The sequence below is a fragment of the Rhineura floridana genome, chromosome 8 (genome assembly GCF_030035675.1).
Source record: "Rhineura floridana isolate rRhiFlo1 chromosome 8, rRhiFlo1.hap2, whole genome shotgun sequence".
Lineage (NCBI taxonomy): Eukaryota > Metazoa > Chordata > Lepidosauria > Squamata > Rhineuridae > Rhineura > Rhineura floridana.
In genome coordinates this window covers 4,198,987-4,218,906 of record NC_084487.1, presented here as the reverse complement: position 1 = coordinate 4,218,906, position 19,920 = coordinate 4,198,987, and the positions used below count along the sequence as shown (strand labels likewise).

The 19,920-nt window shown below is 44.5% G+C and overlaps 1 protein-coding gene and 1 non-coding gene across 2 annotated transcripts in view; one reads left to right on the top strand and one right to left on the bottom strand.

Moving 5' to 3' along the window:
• The window catches only part of AHCYL2 (adenosylhomocysteinase like 2), a 148,413-nt gene that overhangs the window by 118,726 nt on the left and 9,767 nt on the right, over positions 1 to 19,920 (bottom strand). The gene's annotated exons all lie outside the window — the stretch shown is intronic.
• TRNAV-CAC (transfer RNA valine (anticodon CAC)) lies at positions 12,115 to 12,183 on the top strand. The gene has a single exon. It is a non-coding gene; the product is annotated as a tRNA-Val (tRNA).

Sequence of the window (19,920 nt, the reverse complement as noted above, 5' to 3'; positions counted from 1 at the left end):
ATGAGGGACTATAAACTGAAACAGAATGCTGTCAAAACAGAGGTTCTGTGGGTCAGTGGTTCCCAGAACTGGAGAAATGACTTGTTTTCGGATGGGGTAGAACACAATCTAGAAGAGCAGGTGCATAGCTTGGGGTGTGGCAGCTACAGCCATTCCTGGACAGAGACAGCCTGGCCTCAGCAATCCACGTTGTAATTATGTTCTGGATAGATTACAACACACACTATGTGGGGTTACCTTTGAACATGATCTAGAAGGTGCAGCTAGTGCAGAATGCCAGGGGAGGCCCTGCTTGTGGTCCCACTAGCTGGAGGAGAGAGGAGGACAGTAATACAAGACAGGGCCTTCTCAGTGACAGCACCCCATTTATAAAACTCCCTCCCAAGAGATATTCGGCTGTCCCCCACATTACAGGTCTTTTGGTTTAAGGCATTCTCATTTATCTGAACCTTTGGATCCTAGAAGGACTGGTCCAAAGAGTTATAGTGCTGTAAAGGTTTGTCACTTCTAAGTTACATTAACTGACTGATGTGATTATAAGTCTTGCTTTTATTGCATTGTTTAATGTAATTTTATATAGTAAGCTACTCTGGGCTCCTGTTCGGAGAAAATGTGGAGTAGAAAAATAAAAATTTCACAGGTCCCATAGTCACCTGATGCATATAAGCACTCCTGCTTTCCCTAGATTTTCATGCTAACAAAGTTATACCTACAAACTGCTACGGAGTGCAAATTTTACTTCTTTATTTTGGATATTTACATACCACCTGCCATCAAATTTAGGGCTAATCAAATGTAGGGCTGTTTAAAGTAGCAAGTATAATAAAGTAAAATGAAAACAATAAAATAATTATGGGAGCAATCCAACTTGCAGGGCTGGGGGGATTTGGATGTGGCGGACCCCCAACTGAGCTGGCAGGCTCCCAGCTCCGTCAAGCTCCACTGGCAGAAGCCCCTCATTCCACCTAAGTCATGGCACTGCTGGGACCCTGCCAGGTTGGCCAGGGGTCCACTGGGGAGGCCAACCGAGCGGATGGAGAAGCTGGTGATAGCCCCCAAAACAGGGCATTCTGGTGGGTGTGGCAGGGAGGAGCCGGGGGGGACTTAAGCGGCATCCAAGTCCCCCTTGGAGCGCTCCCTCAGGTCCCAATCTGGACAGGAATTCCACTGGCAAAAAGGTCGGTGGAGGAAAACAATTCCATTGGCAGTCTGCAGGGAACGCTTAGTCCCCGGCAGCGCTATTCGTGGGAGCTGGCTCTTCACTTCCGGTTCCCACATGCAACTCCCAACAGAGACTGTGTTCAGCCAGGCCAGTGGCTCCTGAGTAACAAGTGGATGCCACGGGGCTTTCCGCTGGCTCCTCCTCTGCTGGCCTCCCCCCCAGCTACCCTGAGTTGCTCTGTAAAATACTAGAAGGCAGCAACCAAAGCATCATAAATCAACCAACAGATTAAAACACCAGAATTTATTTTAGAAGTCTGGAAAATAAATGGTCTTTGCCTGGTGCCAAAAAGCCAGTAAAGGCAGACCTGCCTGGGGAAAGTGCCAGGCAGACCTCCAGGGGTGAGGGGATGGGACATTCTACAGTTGGAGTGCCACACTGTACCTGGTAACCACCTGCGTCACTTCAGATGGCAGGAATATCTCATGAAGGCCCTCTGCTGACAAAATGTGCAAGACAAGTGGTCTCCCCGACAAGTCTGGTCCCAAACCATTAATCTAACCTGGAGGTTACCAGAGCTTGGATAACTGAGACCAGCCCATACATTTCCAAGTAGAGGCATAACTAGCCCATCAATCTAAGTTGGTGAAAGGTACTCAGTATCACTTATGCAACCTGTGACTCTGTGGATCAAGGATAAATCCCAAACTTTTTCTCCGGGGGAGTGCAAAATTATCTAGAACAAGAGACCCCTAGGCAGATTAACCATCTACCCACAACACCTCGTAATACCACAATGAAGATGGTATGTGTGCTCACACATCTAAAACATTGTGACTCATATCACAATAAAGTATATTAGCAAAAACAGAGTCCTGGGTACTAAAGGCTATCTGGTGAAGAAGAAGCTAGTTTCTTGCCCTGAGGGACAGAGAGATGTTTGTAAATTAAGGCTATCACCTGCAAAAGGCTCTGATGTTCAGGGGATGAGTCTTGCTGAACCTGTCCCCTCCTTCTAACAGGCACCACCAACAGCCTTCTACCAATACTACTTTTCACATGCTTCAGGCGACACATTCCATGTCAGTTATTCTCCCAATACGAGGTTCAGAATACTCCTGTCCTAACCACTTTTGTTGGAAGAAAGTTCCACTCATTTCAGTGGAGTATATACTTATGATTGTGGGGCAGCATGCAAACTTTGCAAGTTTATATCAAGGTTAGCAAGCTGGTCAATAGGTGGTGTTCTTTTACTGTAAGCTTGCCATGCTCATGTCGACTTGGGCTAACGTCCCAATTTCCTTGACATCTTGCAGAACAATAGCTTCAGAAATGCACTTAAGAACATGAGCTGAATTTCATCACAAGGCTAACAAAGCCACCTTAAAGCAGATGACCAAATTGAGTTCAAAATAAGCTGAAGGAGGATGAGATGTGCTATATGAAGCTAATCAGGCTAACCCACAGACAGGGAAGAGAAAGGCAGCTCCATCAAGACCCTCCTGATGTACTGAGGAGTCAGTGATGCTGCTTAGCCAGATAGATTATTCCTTTTACTCATTCTAGTTTTTTTTTAATTTTATTATCATCATCCCAGCGTGGCAAACATTAACAAAACCATTTAACAAAAAGAAGAAAAAACATGTTAAAAACATTCCAAAGCACATTTACAATCAAAAACATTCTAAAACACAGTTAAAAACGTTCTTTCATCAGTGATCTTCAGGCTGCCAAGAACAGTCCCCTTCAGCCATCAAATTCTTGGGTAAACAGGAATGTTTTCAAATTCCTCCTGAAAGTGACTAGTGATGGAGATTGACATACCTCACTAGGGAGGGCATTCCACAAATGGGGAGCCACCACTGAAAAGGCCCTGTCACAGGTTATTGCAAACTGAGCAGCACTCAGCGGCAGCAGCACCAAGGCCTTCCTGTCAATCGCAAGGTCCAAAATGGTTGATACTGGGCAAGGTGCTATTTTAGATACTTGGGTCCAAAGCCATTTAAGGCTTTATATGCTAATACTAACATCTTGAATTGGGACTGGTAGCTCGCTGGCAGCTAGTGCAGCACTTTCAGGACTGATGACACATGGTCCGATCAGGCAGCCCACTTACCAGCCTAGCAGCCACATTCTGCACCAGCTGTAGCCTCCGGACCATCTTCAAGGGCAGCCCCACAAATGGCGCATTACAGTAGCCCAGATGGGAAGTCACCAGAGCATGGACAACTGAGACCAGACTATCCCAATCCAAGAACAGCCGTAGCTGGCGAATCAGCTCAGTTGTGCATAAGCACTCCTAGCCACAGAAGCCACTTGAGACTCTAGTGACAAGTTGGAATCCAAGAGTACTCCCAGACTTGAACTTGCTCCTTCAGGGGGAGTACAACCCCTTCCCGAACAGGTCGTATGCCTAATTCCCAGACATGGGAACCACCAATCCACAGGCCTTCTGTCTTATCAAGAGCACTTCTGTGGGCCCGCATCCAGCCCTTCACTGCGTCCAGACATCTGTCCACCACCTTCACAGCCTCTCCTTATTCAGATGGAATAGAGAGACATAGTTGTGTGTCATCAGCACACTTCTGACACCATTCTCCAACTCCCAGGATGACAGCTTCCAACCATTTCATATATGGCATAAGAGACAGAATGGACCCTTGTGGGACCCCACAGCTCAAAAGCCATGGTGCTGAGCAACCTTCTTCTAGTACTACTTTCTGGTAGTAGCCCTGCAGCTAGGAGCGGAACCACTGCAATACAGTACCACCAACTCCCACTTCCTTCAGTTGCTCCAGAAGGACACCATGGTTAATGGTGTCAAAAGCTGCTGAGAGATCAAGGAGAACCAACAGGGTCACATTGCCCCATCTCTCTCCCAACAAAGTCATCAATCAGGGCCACCAAGGCTGTTTCTGTGCCAAAATCAGACCGGAGCCAGACTGGAATGATTCTAGATAATCTGCTTCCTCCAGGAATGCCTGCAGCTGACCAGCCACCACCCTCTCAATTACCTTGCCTAGGAAGGGAATATTAGAGACTGGACAGTAGTTTCCTGAAAGCCCTGGATCCAGGAAAGACCTCTTCAAGAGAAGTCGCATCACTGCCTCCTTCAAGGCAGTGGGCATAACTCTTTCCTATAGTGAGGCACTGACCACTCTCTGGATCCATCCAGTCAGTCCCTTCCTTTTAGGCTTTACCAACCATGACAGGCAGGGATCAAGAGGGCACATAGTCGGCGTCACTGCCACAAGCATCCTGTCCACATCCTTGGGCTGCAACAAGTGAAACTGTTTAATAAAAATTTTATGAACCTGAAAGTAATTTTGGCTGCACACACAGATTAGTGCCTTATGGTAAGTGTACCATAACACCAAGGCTTGCTGACTAGCAATTGTATGTGCACCTATGAAACTATAAGAGAAGACAATTAAGATCTGGCAGCCACAAACGCTATGCTTGAAAGGGAACATAAAATGCTGTTATCAGAAGAGATTGTTATGTTATTTGCTTGGAATTCCAGATTTAGATAGGAGAAACTGGTAAATCAGGTTTCAAGGGAAACTGGTATTCTGAGTGGCCCAAGTTCGCCAGATTCATTAAACCTGAAATGTTCAAAAGAGGCTGAGCATTCTTATATGGTTATTTGCATTTGGGAGGAGAATTGAAGGTCACAAGTTACCGACCTCTTCCTCAAACACAGAGATAAGACCCAGAAAAACACTGGAAAAAACTGAGGGGGAAACTATTTTGTAGGGGGGGTTCTCCCCCCCCTTTTTGTTTTGTTTTGTTTCCCCCAGGCCTTCACATCTCTACTCAAGTATAGTGAATGTACTGCCTTCAAGTCGATTTTGACTTATGGCGACCCTATGAATAGGGTTTTCATGAGGCTGAGAGGCAGTGAGTATAGTAAGAAATACAAAATCATGAGGGCTTGGGAGGTGTTCTGTACAACACAAAAGTCTGTATATTCTACTAACATAAGAACATAAGAGCCTGCTGGATCAGGCCAGTGGCCCATCTAGTCCAGCATCCTGTTCTCACAGTGGCCAACCAGGTGCCTGGGGGAAGCCCGCAAGCAGGACCCGAGTGCAAGAACACTCTCCCCTCCTGAGGCTTCCGGCAACTGGTTTTCAGAAGCATGCTGCCTCTGACTAGGGTGGCACAGCACAGCCATCATGGCTAGTAGCCATTGATAGCCCTGTCCTCCATGAATTTGTCTAACCTTCTTTTAAAGCCGTCCAAGCTGGTGGCCATTACTGCATCTTGTGGGAGCAAATTCCATAGTTTAACTATGTGCTGAGTAAAGAAGTACTTCCTTTTGTCTGTCCTGAATCTTCCAACATTCAGCTTCTTTGAATGTCCACGAGTTCTAGTATTATGAGAGAGGGAGAAGAACTTTTCTCTATCCACTTTCTCAATGCCATGCAACAGAGGCTGACAATGCAAATATTCATGTTTATGTCTCAACCTGAACCGCCCAGAGAACTTCAGCTATGGGACGGTATATAAATGTAATAAATAAACTTCAGTAATCCAGTGGCTTTTTCAGAGGTATGTCAAGCACTCTGGATGCAGAGAAAATGAACCATCATTATCTTTCCCAACCTTTGGGTCCCCAGATGTTGCTAGATTACAATTCCCATCATTTCTGACCATTGGCCATTCTGGCTGGGGCAGATGGTGTTGTAGCCCAACAACATCTGGGGACCCAAAGGTTGGGAGGGTCTAATCTAAGACATTAGCCCAGATACCTGCTGACATCAGCTCCTGCTGAAGCCCTGGTCGCTCTGTGGAATACGGAGATGACCCGGGCTGTAAACACGATCGCTCCTGCACGCCCTCTCCTGTGTAGAGCTCATACAGCTCCATGGTATACTCCGGAGCTGAGAGCGATGAAGCAAGATAGGAGGAGGCTTGAGCGGAAATGGAGACGAACTCCCGACGGATACAATTATGCGCTGGTTAGTGCTTCGACTAAGCTCTATGTAGGAGCAGTGAAGGCAGCTAAAAAACATCATTTTGCTGCCACTATTAAATCATCTCTTTGCCGCCCAGCGGAGCTCTTTCGAGTTGTCCGGGGGCTTCTCCATTCAAACCCTCCGGACACGGTGGAATCATCGGAGGCCCGCTGTAATCAGTTTGCCGATCACTTCCAGAATAAGATCTCATGTATCCGCCGGGACCTAGACTCTCAAGTTATAGCAGTAGATCCTAGTGAGATGTCCGGAGCACAGTCTTGTCCTGTTTTGTTGGATGAGCTTCAGTTGGTTCAACTCGAGGACGTGGACAAGGTGCTGGACAGGTACGTGCAACCACTTCGGTACTGGATCCTTGCCCCTCCTGGCTGATAAAAACTAGTAGGAATGGAACAGGTAGCTGGACCAAGGAAGTGATAAATGCCTCTTTACGAGAGGGAGTGGTCCCGGGCTGTCTGAAAGAGGCAGTGGTGAGACCACTCCTGAAAAAGCCTTCCTTGGACCCAGACAATTTTAACAGCTACAGGCCAGTGGCGAATGTTCCATTCCTGGGCAAGGTCTTGGAACGGGTGGTTGCTGGCCAGCTCCAGGCGCTATTGGATGAAACTGATTATCAAGATCCATTTCAATCGGGTTTTAGGCCCGGTTTTGGCACTGAGACAGCCTTGGTCGCCCTGTACGATGACCTATGTCGGGAAAGAGACAGAGGGAGTGTAACTCTGTTGATTCTCCTTGATCTCTCAGCGGCTTTTGATACCATCGACCATGGTATCCTTCTGGAGAGGCTCGCGGAGTTGGGAGTTGGAGGTACTGCTTGGCAGTGGTTCCGCTCCTACTTGGCGGGTCGTCTCCAGAAGGTAGTGCTTGGGGAACATTGCTCGACACCGCGGGCTCTCCAATATGGGGTCCCGCAGGGGTCAGTTTTGTCCCCCCTGCTTTTTAATATCTACATGAAGCCGTTGGGAGAGGTCATCAGGAGTTTTGGAGTGCGTTGTCATCAGTATGCTGATGACACGCAGCTCTACTTCTCCTTTTCATCTTCTTCAGGTGAGGCTGTCGATTTGCTGAACCGTTGCCTGGCCTCGACAATGGACTGGATGAGAGTTAACAAACTGAAGCTCAATCCAGACAAGACTGAGATGCTGTTGGTGGACGGGTTCTCTGATCGGATGGTGGATATATACCCTGTCCTGGACGGGGTTACACTCCCCCTAAAGGACCGGGTTCGTAGTCTGGGAGTCTTTTTAGACTCTTCCCTCTCACTTGAGGCTCAAGTAGCCTCGGTGGTTAGGAATGCGTTTTACCAACTTCGGTTGGTAGCCCAGCTACGTCCCTGTTTGAGTAAAGAGGACCTTACATCAGTGGTACATGCTCTGGTAACCTCACGTTTGGATTACTGTAATGCGCTTTACGTAGGGCTACCTTTGAAGACAGTTCGGAAGCTACAACTAGTGCAAAATGCGGCGGCCAGATTGCTGACAAGGACCAAGCGGTCCGAGCATATAACACCTGTTCTGGCCAGCTTGCACTGGTTGCCAATATGTTTCCGGGCTAGATTCAAAGTGTTGGTATTAACCTATAAAGCCTTATACGGTGCGGGACCACGATACCTTGCGGAACGCCTCTTCCGATATGAACCGGCCCGTGCACTACGTTCTGCTACGAAGGCCCTCCTCCGGGTTCCAACTCACAGGGAGGCCCGGAGGGTGATGACAAGATCTAGGGCCTTCTCAGTGGTGGCCCCCGAACTATGGAACAGTCTCCCTGAGGAAGTACGCCTGGCGCCAACTCTGCTCTCCTTCCGGCGCCAGGTCAAAACCTTCCTATTCTCTGAAGCATTTTAAATTACACTGATTTAATTTTAAAAATGTTTATTGTGTTGGATTGTTGCTTGTATTTTAGTATTGTTTTGTTATTTATTGTATTTTTATGCTGTTTTATGTTCACCGCCCAGAGAGCTATTGCTAGTCGGGCGGTATATAAATTTAATAAATAAATAAATAAAATAAATACCATGTGCAAACAACAAGTTCTGAATAACCTACAACCATGTGGAACGAGACGTGTTTCCCCTGAAGGCAATGACACACCAATGACACACGTCTGCTGCAACTTCTTGGCCTGATGACATAGACAAGGTGCTTGCGATGATGCAGCCAGCAATGTGTCCTCTTGACCCTTGCCCTTCTTGGCCTATTAAAGCTTGCTGAGGGGGGTTGACCGAGTGGATCCAAGGTGTGATCAACGCATCACTGCGAGAGGGAGTGATTCCAGCCACCCTGAAAGAGGCGGTGATCCAACCACTCCTGAAAAAGCCCACCCTGGACCCATTGGTTTGTGACAATTACCAATTACCGTGGCGCAGAGTGGTTAGCGGCGGTAATGCAGCCGAAGCTCTGCTCACGGCCAGAGTTCGATTCCAACAAAAGGAGGAAGTCGAATCTCCGGTAAAAGGGGTCGATGTCCACTCAGCCTTCCATCCATCCGTGGTCGGTAAAATGAGCACCCGGCATACTCTGAGGGGTAAAGAAAGACTGGGGAAGGAACTGGCAAAACCACCCCATATATACGGTCTGCCTAGTAAATGTCGCAAGACGTCACCCTAAGAGTCGGAAACAACTCGCACTGTAAGTGCGGGGACACCTTTACCTTTAGGAAAGGTGATTGAGGCGGTTGTGGCGCACAATTGCAAGTACTCTTAAATGAAACAGATTATCTTGACCCATTCCAGTCTGGGTTCAGGCCTGGTTATGGGAATGAATCGACCTTGGTCGCCCTGATGGATGACCTTTATTCGGAGAAGGACAGGGGGAGTGCAACCCTGTTACTCTTACTTGATCTCTCAGCGGCTTTTGATACCATTGACCATTATATCCTTCTGGGCCAACTTGGTGAGATGGGTACTGGAGGAACTGTTTTACAGTGGTTCCGATCTTATTTCCCGGGTCATTTTCAGAGAATAGCACTGAGTGATTTTATTTCGGCCCCCTGGCAGTTGTGCTGTGGGATGCCACAGTGTACCATCTTGTCTCCCATGCTGTTTAACATCTATATGAAGCCCTTAGGAGTGGTCATGAGGAGATTTGGAGCGAGGTGTCAGCAGTACGCTGATGAGACCCAGCTCTATTTCTCTGTAACATCTGAATTGGGAGAGACTGTGCAAGCTCTGGACCGCTGCCTGGATTTGGTGGTGGGCTGGATGAGGGCCAATAAATTGAGTCTGAATCCTAGCAAGATGGAGGCGCTGTGGGTTGGTGGTTCCCGAGTTCAGATAATTGGTCAGTTGCCTGCTTTGGATGGGGTCACACTCCTTCTGAAAGAGTAGGTCTGTAGTCTGGGGGTGCTCCTAGATCCATCTTTGTTGCTAGAAGCCCAGATGACCTCAATGGCTAGGAGTGCCTTTTACCAGCTTCAGGACCAGGATACCTGAAAGACCGTCTTATGTACCCAGTCAATCACTGCACTCTACAAGTGAGGGCCTCCTGCAGATACCACCTTATCAGGAGGTCCGTTCCGCACAACATAGGAAACAGACCTTTAGTGTGGCGGCACCTACCCTGTGGAATTCCCTCCCCTTAAATATTAGACAGGTGCTACCTCTGTTATCTTTTCGGCACCTACTGAAGACCTTCCTCTTTCAACAAGCCTTTTAAGTTGAGACCTTATCCCAGTCTGCTTCTGTGTTGGAATTGCTTTTAAATATGTTTAATATGTTTTTAAACCTTTTTTTAAAAAAACATTATGTTTTTAATCTTTTTTCTGTTAAAGATGTCTTGAAAGCTTTTTAAAAATGTTTTCAAATATGTTTTGTTTTAATGTATTTTAAAGTCTGTTTTCATGATATTTTAAAGTGCTTCTAGTGCTTCTGTTTGCCGCCCTGGACTCCTGCTGAGAGGAAGGGCAGGATATAAATCAAATAATAAATAAATAAATAAAATCTAATGGGGCATATTTTACAGTAATACCTCAGTTACTGAAGTACCTGTCTTCCTGGACATTACTTCTTTAACAGAAACTTTGGTACCAGAGGTAGGAATAACATGGAAAGAATAGGGATAGGTTCCTACACCACAGAAAAGAAGAGCAGTTCAACGTAGTTCAGCAAACTTTTTATTCAGAACTAACAGTATGCATGTCTGAAATGAAACAACTAGGTCAGGTAAGCCTTGCATACAGACCACTTGAAGGCTTCTTCCAAAATGCATCCAGGGATGCCTGCCTTGCTTTTATTCTTTCATCATGTAGCATCTTGCTATAGCAATCTAAAGCTTTGAGCACAGATCTCTCCATACACTCAAGCAGGAAGGCGAGGGGCAGCCACTGCCACCATCCTGTGCTTGCTTGCTCTCTCTCTCTCTCTGCTATCCTCCCATACACTCAAGCAAACGCGTCTGCAGTAATCAGTGCTTCCAGGGCACCCAAAGCATAGTTTACTGCAGAGGCACCTGTGCCACCTAGCAGGGAACACCATTCCAGCCATGTGTGAAAGAGCTGCCTGCAGCAGCCACAATCCAGTAGATAAGGAGCCACATTCTATGTCAGAATGTGCACCCCACACACCCCAAAAAGACTGTTAAAAGGAGCTTCTTTCCTGGAGGATTTATTAACTGAGGTATTACTGTAATTTAATAAATGTTTCATTCAGAGCACCATTTTGAAGCTTCACCTCTCTTTTCTTGGCTTCCACTCTTGGCCTAGTCTACTTCACATGTAGGACAAAAGTGGTTGTATACATAAAAATATTATTTATTTATTTATTCGATAAATGGGGGAAGAGGCCATGTATGTCAGAAAGGGGTAGGATAAGATGTTATTATTTGTACCACACAACCCTCTTTCATTCAAAACAACATAAAACAAGAAAGCCATAAAATTATTAGAAAGACCCAACCATTTAAAACCTCCTTTCTAGCTAAATTGAAAAACAGCAGATTTGCACTCCTTTTCCTAGCCACTAGAGGCCTAAAAAAATAGGACAGGCTTTAATTTCTTTCAAAAGGACAGTAAGGAAGAATACAAGTTAATTTGTTCTGAGAGGCTGTTCCAAAGCCTCAGGCCCAGTACAAGAAGATCCGGCCCTTTCCACACTGTCAGTACTGTTCCCTAGAGATTCAATAAGCAAGAGGGCTCATACTGAGAAAGGTGCTCTCTGAAATAGTCAGATCCCAGCTTACTGAAGTCAAAGTGCATTCTGGGTAGCTAGAAGACAATACAACCAATACTGCAATGGCTTTACTGTGAGCTCAACTGTCAAGAAGATGACACATGGTGATACACACTTCTGGAATTTCTGAACCATTTTCAAGGGCAGCCCAGTGCAAAGCACATGACTACAGCCAATGCTGAAGCTAACAGGTGAATGGCTGTGGCCAAGTCCTTCTCCTCCAAAAATGGGGATTGGCCAGCATATGAATTAAGTTCATTCTAAAAAAAGGGGGTAATTTGTATTCATCAGAAAGCAAAACCAACCTCAGAAGAACCAACAAGCTGTGTACCTGTTCTGATAGGGCTACAAACATTTTGCCGATAACATCCAGAGCACCAACCTTTCCCACCAACATCACTCTTAACAGATCTGGCTTCACAGTAAAACAACTAGAGGTAGGAGAGAAGCTTGGGTCACAAGCAGCAAGGGTGAAAAGGCCAGAGGCAGAAAATGCAGCTAAAGTCAGGCTGAAGGTCAGGAGGTGCGACAAGGAAATCTGCATGGCCACTCTTAGCCAACACATTTCCCAGACGAACAAGTTGACTTGGCCTCAGTTTTATAGAACCTGGTGTGCAAGGACTGGCTTGGGAAGTCAGCTGACAGTTTGAAAGCTGGGGGGGGGAAGCGGTGGTGCTGGAGGGTGTAGCTTACTTTCTGGCTGGATCTGCAGCTCTAGACATATAAATTGAGCAAATATTTCAAGCATGCTTCTCCAGGTCTGTTCAGGTGGAACAGAATGAAGACATTCTTTTTCCCTATGGGGAAGGGCTGTAGCTCAGTGACAGAGCATCTGCCTCACATGCAGGAGGTCCCAGGTTCAATCCCTGGCATCTCCAGGCAGGTCTAGGAGAGAATCCTGGAGAGCTGCTGCCAGTCAATGTACACAATACTGAACTAGATGGACCAATGGGTGACTCACTTTAAGGCAGCTTCCTATGTTCTTATGACAGCAAAGAGCAAGTCCAATTAAAAAAATAACAACAGAGTCTAGACATTGAAGGCAAGAAATTATGAGCCACTGTGTCAAAAGTAGTCAAGAGGTTTAGTAAAATCACCAGGGAGAATTCCCCCTACCAACTTACAGAGACTACCCTCCAAGCCTTTTCAAAGGCAACCTAAGAACTACTTAGTTAGTTCTTCACAAGGAGCCAGGGTGTCAGCTTGTCAGCATGTAACATTTGATGGGGAGATATCCATCTCTAAACATGTAATTAAGGAACTGTGGCCAACTGTGGCTCCTGTATGTTCTTGAGTGTTTGACACTTGTCTGTTTCTTCCAAGAGCATCAGTTACTGGGAACTAAACAGCTGCACAATGTTTATTAGATGAGGACCAGAAATGCCATTCTCCTTTCTGGCAATCAATGTGATAGGAGAGGCTACTTTTTAGGCCAAGTACTACATGTTGTCAAAGCCCTATTTGCAAAGAGGAATTAGAAAGGAAGGAAAAAAAGAAATCTGCATTTGACTCTCTCCTAAGGCTGCTTGACTAAGCTGAAGCAACTGGACAACAGATGCTGCCTTGAGATTTTAGCTGACACTGATCAGTAATTCACAACAGGTCTATTATTATTATGGAAGAGATTGGCAGAAAAAGAAGGGGGCATGAAGACCTGAGAGGAAGTCAACATTGGCAAGAAAAACAAAATACAGACATGCACAAAGGACAATCAGTCCTCTTCCGCATGACTCATTAGCACTGTACTCTGAAGTACTGAAAGCACAGAAAGCCACTGGGGCTAGAGCAAGCCAGTGGCATTGTCTAAAGGGAAAGGGAAAGGTGTCCCTGCACTTGTAGTGTGAGTCGTTTCCGACTCTTAGGGTGACGTCTTGTGACGTTTACTAGGCAAACCGTATATATGGGGTGGGATTGCCAGTTCCTTCCCCGGCCTTTCTTTACCCCCCAGCATATGCCGGGTACTCATTTTACAGACCACAGATGGATGGAAGGCTGAGTGGACCTCGACGCCTTTTACCGGAGATTCGACTTCCTCCTTTTGTTGGAATCGAACTCCGACCATGAGCAGAGCTTCGACTGCGTTACCGCCGCTTACCACTCTGCGCCACGGAGGATCTTCGTGGCATTGTCTAGTAGTAACAAATGAGAAGCAACACACTTTGTATAAGTTAGGGTTGTTTTGTTCAGTGTGGGTCCCCCAATTAGGATGCCTTGGTTTGTTACATTCACATCTCACCACCCTATGTCTAAGAAACTCAACAGCAGTATTTTAAAACTGCAAAAATCCTGAAAGGCGGTAACTTGCTCCAGGATACCTACTGAGCTGCATAGCCAAGTGACAATTTGAGCCAAAGCTCCTAAATTCACACTTTTGTTTAAGATAAACATCTGTTCTTCTCATAACATGCATTGTGACTCTGTGGAATACTCTGCCTACAGAAATACTAAACACTTACATTAAAAGCTGTATCCCCAACCCCACCCCTGGCATAAAGGGATTAATTTAAATCAAGCTGATTTATAGCACAATTATTTAAATTTGCTTTTTTTCTTGATAGGTAATAAATAACCAATTAAATCAGGAGTCACTTTGAAGAAGCATGAGTACAGGGCAAAAGGGACAAACAAGCTAAGCAGAAGGCACATCAAGCAAATCCTCATTGTGACTGTCTTCCATCTGGAAACCTCTGTCCTCACTGTGGGAGACTGTGTGGATCTAGGATTGGCCTCCACAGCCACTTATGGACCCACCGTTAAAGACCTTATCTTGGAAGACAATCTTACTCGGCCACGAGTGATCGCCAATGAATGAATGAATGACAAAACACGCTTAAAATTATGGTGGAAGGTACATCCTTGTTTTAATGCAGCAACAGGAAACATACAACAGCTGGAACATCTGCAGAGCAGGCAAGCTTTTTGCCATCTATGACTACTCCGCATTCACTGTTGTCCTCCCTATTAAGAGGAGAACCTTTAGCCCATCCCTAGAGGAAGACCCACTCCCCACTGATTTGCAGCAGCTGGCTTTGAGGCCAAGATTTCTGGATGGGGAGAGGTGAAAAATTCCTTGAACAACACACCTGATATTGGTCTGGGGGTGTTTATGTCTGTGTTTTATTTTTATTTTTTATCTGCTAGAAGGCAGGTAAGGATTTATTATCATCATCATCATCATCATTATTTGCTTTGGCAGCCAGAATTATTATGCTGCCAAGGCTTTTTGTAGCTGTATAAGTATGGCTATTGTTTTGTTTTATTTTTGTTCTGTTTTATATATGATATATTGTTTTGGCATTTAATTATGTTGTAAGTCACTTGGAGACCTTCAGGTAACAAGTGACTAATACACTGAATGAATGAGTGAATGAATGTATGAATAAATAAAAGTTTAGTGTGTGTTTAACATTTTAACCTCTCTTAGGGTCAGGAAGAGAAAGCAGGTAATGGAATAGTACAACTCTAATTTAACTAAAGCTCCCAGAACTATTTGGATTAGGTTATCACAGGCAAAACAGACTGCCAAACTCCTCCAATACAGCTTGCTCCTGTGCTTGTTTTTGGCTTTTAACTACATTAATGTGTGATGGATTTCAACCCTTCTTGGTAAATTTGGAAAGAAGGCTAATTACCCTTGGGTGCAAGGCTAATTACCCTTGCCCTCTTAGGATTCATCTCAAAATCATCCATTTAAGTCTCCAGTATTACTTGATGACCAAAATCCATACTCCAGCATCCAACAATTGTCCTCCTGAGCTTAATCTGCTGCCACATCTTGTACACCACAGCTATCTGAGTTTGAGAATGTCATCCAGTGACGCTTCTGCCCAAATGAGCAGCTAAGTCACTCGTTCCTCTCCCCTTCCTAGCCCTGTTGTTGAAGGGGCCCTACTGCGGAAAATACAGGCACACTTTCAATTATCCCTACCAGCCTCTGGGTAGGGATATTAAGACTGATTACATGTCATCTTGCTGCTCTTGCAAGGGCCATAAACAAATGTCATCAACGTGCATATGCAAACACGAAGCCATGCTTTCCAAGGAGAGCTATTTCAATCATAACGGTTACTATGGTTACTTTTAAATTCCAGCCATACCCTCAAGTGTTCTAGCTTAGCTCAGAGTTGCTCTGTTTAAAGAAACCACAAGAACCTCACTGTAATTCTGGGTTATTGAAAAAAGCATTTAACTATGGGTCCCAGTTCATGTTAAGCCAAATATTAGCTTAGCTCAGTCCACAGTAGTAGCAAAAAAGACCAGGGAGAATCAAAGCAGCTGGAGAAGCCCACATCTTCATGTGGTCTTAGTAAGCCATAGCTTGGTCTTCTATGTTCTGCAAACCAAGACTCAATCACTTATGTCTCCCAGGTTTACCCAGAGAGCAGAAAGATTCTAGAAAGCCTATGTTCCACATATTGCATATTATATTGTGCTTAGTTACTACAGTGCTCATCAGCCTAGACTAGAGCACCTTTGGAACTTGGCCAGAATATGTCAGCATTATCCATTCATACCCCAAACTTCCTAAGGTAGGGGCTTATCTAATCAGAATCTTCCTCAGATATGTGTTTTAGTCTTATTATGAGATTATAACCATCCAAAGATAGACGGCAAAGAGCAGGAACAGCCAAGGTATAACCGTGCCTCTTCTTTACATAATTGGTTGTCTCAGTGGTTAATTCAGCACATTTTAGCCACATACCTTTGCCCCTACTCTGGGTCACACGGAAGTCATTGTTTTCTGCCTTAAGTTCAGAGTTTCATTTTCATGACCATCACCACCCAATACATAGTCAACACAAGGAACCAGGTGCACACAGGCAACAAAAAACATATTGCCACCCAATGAACATTTAACTTTCATGAGCAGACCTCATCTCCTTTAACTCAATGACCTTCTCCTCCTAAAACTTAATGAGCCATAACTGGTTAACAAAGCAGTAGCATGTGATGGCTCCCACACTAACTGCCTCTAAAACACTCCTGTCCCCACAACCATTAAGCACAGAGAACCCAGTCTGGCCTGACACTTTCTTACCGCTGTTAGATTCCCCCATGAGCATAGCTCTGATTTATATAAACTCTATTGCCTACAGTCATAAGCTGCTCTTGTAAAACAGGGACAAATAAAACCAGGCAATGGACATCCTCCATAGCCCTCCCAGTAACAAATTGAGTCGATATTAAACTGTTCATCCCAAAATCAATTTGTCCAAAAATGAAAAATGGTTTCTGATTTCCTGTGCATGATTTCTGTCTAAAATATTGGTCAGGGCCACAGAAATGATCATTTGTTTATAGCGTGGGGGGAGGACTCGCCAGTGGCCTCAAGGTAAGCAAACACAGTAGTTTCAAGTTGTATAGTGAATTACAGTGTAAGCCTCATTTATGCTGCAGTAAACAGAGATTAGCACCTGCTAGGGAAAGGACCTGCAGTACAGTTCCCAAGATACGTGCATACTGGGCAAATTACGCACCAGCATCATTCCTGATCTGGTACATCAAGAACTATGACATCTACTTACTTAAGCCCCTAGGGAATAGCTTTAACCAGGGCTGTGGAGTCGGAAGCAATTTTGGGTGGAGTCGGTAGAAATGTACTGACTCCGACTTCAAAATAAAATTAATATTTTAATATTAATATTTTTATTGATATTAATACATTAATATACATTTGCCATTTATGAAAGAGAGTCGGAGTCAGACAGTAGAAAAATTAATATACATTTGCCATTTATGAAGGAGTAGGAGTCAGAGTTGGACAGTAGAAAAATAGAGGAGTTGGAGTCGGTTGAAGGTTTGACATACTGACTCCACAGCCCTGGCTTTAACTCTCCACAGTTGTCAATTTAAAATGTTAATTACAATTATATCAAATCAGATACCTGTGTTGGTCAATCCTAAACTTCCTATTTCTCAAGGACATTCTCATGGTACCTGTGGAGACCAGATCAAGCAACAGATTATCTAACTGAATTGTTACTGATAAATTCTCTTCCTGGAAGAAGGTGTTCCCTGAGGTGTTCTGATTTCTTTTTTACGTAAGACAAATGTTACTAACCAAGCACATAAGCTCCTGAAATGGTAGACACTTCTTTTAGTTGTGCCTCATAGCAATTCTTGGAGCAAATGTAATCATATCAGTTTTTCATCAGATCCTATCGACACATTACAGCACATAGTAAGAGACTGCCATAAAACTTCATGCTATTCATACACAAGCATGGTTGCTTAGAATAGAATTGCTAAACTTTTGCCAAAGGCGGGTCTACAAGTGCCTTGGACAATCTATTTACATGGCAAGTGATTCAGAACAGACAAGACAGAAAAAGAGTTAATCAGGGCAATAGCCAACATGGGGCGATGTTCACAACAGTTAACAGATTGCTAACACATCACCATAAGCTATGGGTACGTGGGCCTACTTTAAAGTTTGTTAAAATCCACCAGCCATCTACCTTCCAGCTATACTGTGCACAATATGTTTGCACAGCAACTTCACAAGTGTTAATTTAAAATAGCCTGTCTTTGGTATGCAGAATGGGGCCTGAGAAAGGCAGGAGTCAACCAGCTGCTATAGTGTGGTAATTAAGACCACATCCTCAGCTCAAATCGCAATTCAGCCATATACTGACGCTGCAACCACAATCCAGTTTCCAACTTTTGACCTCAGCTTCAGTCTGCAATATGAGGATAATACTAGCATATCTGCAATGGTGAGGCTTAGAGCAGGAGTGGCTGATCTTTTTCTTGTCCACGGGCTGAATTCACTTTCAACCAGCCCTCCAGGAAGCACATGCCAACAGTGGGTGTTGCCACCTCACATTTTTGCATACACAGGACACCCACATAGGCTTACAAATTCATTCCAATACTAGGCAGAGATGTTTAAATCTCTCTTGCCCCAGCCCAATACAACACGTACTTTTAAAAAATTGGGTGCTGGGAAATAAAAATAAACTACTGTGGGGGGGGGAAGAGCACATCAGGCCTGCAGGACTTGCCACCTCAGGCTTAAAGGGTAGTTGCTCTAAGAATTGCCAAGTGTGGCACACTGAGCACTTAAGATAAGCATTATATGTGTTTCTATTCTAATAATTTTGCTCCCAGCCAGATTTCAAATCCTTATCATGTATAAATTAAAAGAATGTGCACAATATTCATGTGTCACACTTTCCGTGTGACTGTGGCACCAAACCTGTTTTAGATGTTCCAGGCATAAAGGATCTCCAGCTCATAAGAAGAGCTGAATCAACTTCTACAAAGTAAGAAGCAAAGTCCCAAGAGGAAACCAAGAACATGCTAATGTGGAACTCTCCACAATAGGAAGTTTCAGTCTGACACACTAATGCTTAATAACTGAAGCACTTTATTGGCTTCTTTCCTTGATTACTGGATCTTTTAAATCTCATCAACATGCTACTTTACTTAAAAATCACTGCAGGGAGCACAAGCAATACAATCAGAACAGGCATCACTGAAGCCCAGTAAACATCTCACTTGCTTCCCACACCCCAGCATGCACGTACAACCCATGGAAGGGGCAAACAATCACCCTGCTGAATAAAACTAAGGAAAAAAACTTCTGCTTGCTACTTAAAAGTCCAACTACTTTTTAGTTGGTTGGCTCAATTTCTCAGGTACTTCTTGTAAAGCCAAACTTAAGGCTCAATGAATTCAGCATTGAGCAGGGGGTTGGATTCGACAGCCTTTATAGGTCCCTTCCAACTCTAGTATTCTATGATTCTTGCTTGAAAGTAAGCCACGATGAACACAGTGGGATTTACTTCTCAGTAAACATGCACAGGATCTCACTGTTAATCATACCTGAAAATACAATACACACAGTCTGCTTTCTGCCGCATTCGTTCCCTGACCAGTTAAAATCTGATTAAAAATCAAGTCCAGAAGCCAAAGACTCAACAAGTGTTTAATTGGAGATATTGTTATACCTGACTAACATTCCAGTCGCTCAAACTGAATATGCTTATTCCTGCAAGGCAACACACCAGGCAAGTATTATTATGATTCAACTTTGTATTGGAAGGCCAAGAGCACAATGTTAAACTTATAAAATATATATGCATCTCCTGTATTGGTCAGTTAAATGAAGAGCTTAGTATGCCACTATTCCTCTGTCCTGACAGCAGGTTTCAATAGCCCGGGCTTGGAAACAGAATATCACAATTTAATGGAAGGAAGCCTTTTACTATGAGAAGGCAAAAAAAGTAGCACCACCGCCAGCTCAGCCTCTGCCTTTCAAGGACTGAGTAGCCCTGTGCTTCCCAATCAAAAGGTTTCTGGTATACCCTTAACGGAAAGAAGCAAAATGCAGTTCCCAAACTTAGGAACTTGGCTAGTAATAATAGATTCACAAGCTTTGTCTTAAAAGGACAGTAAAATGCCTCCTCTGAAACCCAGAACAGGAACTGACAGCAGTACTGTTCCAAAAGCAGTCATCAAGCATTTGACTAAGGCTAAGGAATATTTTGCAGATACGATGCCAAAGCTTGCTTAGAAAAAACATATAATGCTATACATTTTTCCCAGACTCTCTCAACATAAGTTGTCTCCTTGAACATGATACACAAAATTGGCATGGCTATTGTAGATGC